Source organism: Silene latifolia, chromosome 2 (assembly GCF_048544455.1).
Source record: "Silene latifolia isolate original U9 population chromosome 2, ASM4854445v1, whole genome shotgun sequence".
NCBI classification, from domain to species: domain Eukaryota; kingdom Viridiplantae; phylum Streptophyta; class Magnoliopsida; order Caryophyllales; family Caryophyllaceae; genus Silene; species Silene latifolia.
Window position 1 is genome coordinate 12,604,998 of NC_133527.1, and position 540 is coordinate 12,605,537.

Genomic DNA, 540 nt, shown 5'->3' on the forward strand with positions numbered 1-540 from the left:
TGAAGCACACCATATTTTTGAAGCAAGGTTGATATCACCTTGTTACAAAAATGAGTCCCCCTATCACTCACAATGGCTTTTGGGAAGCCGAATCTTGAAAATATATTGCTTTTGACAAATGCTTGCACCGTCTTTGCATCATCACATTTTGTGGGGATGGCTTCCACCCACTTAGACACGTAGTCGACCGCCAAGAGGATGTAGATGTATCCATAGGAGTTAGGGAATGGCCCCATTCGTTGCATTTGTTGATCATTAAGTTGTAGTCGACTTAGGTGGTCGGCCACCACATTTGCCAATCCCTTTTTCTCTCTTATCTCTATGTCAAACTCACTAAGTAGGAGAACCCACCTCATTAATCTTGGTTTGGAGTCCTTCTTGCTCACAAGTTGAGTGATGGATTTGTGATCGGTATAGACAATCACCTTGACTCCTAGTAAGTATGAGCGGAACTTCTCTAGAGCATATACCACCGCCAAGAATTCCTTCTCGGTGACGGTGTAGTTTCGTTGAGCATCATTCAAGAGAGATGAAGCATAT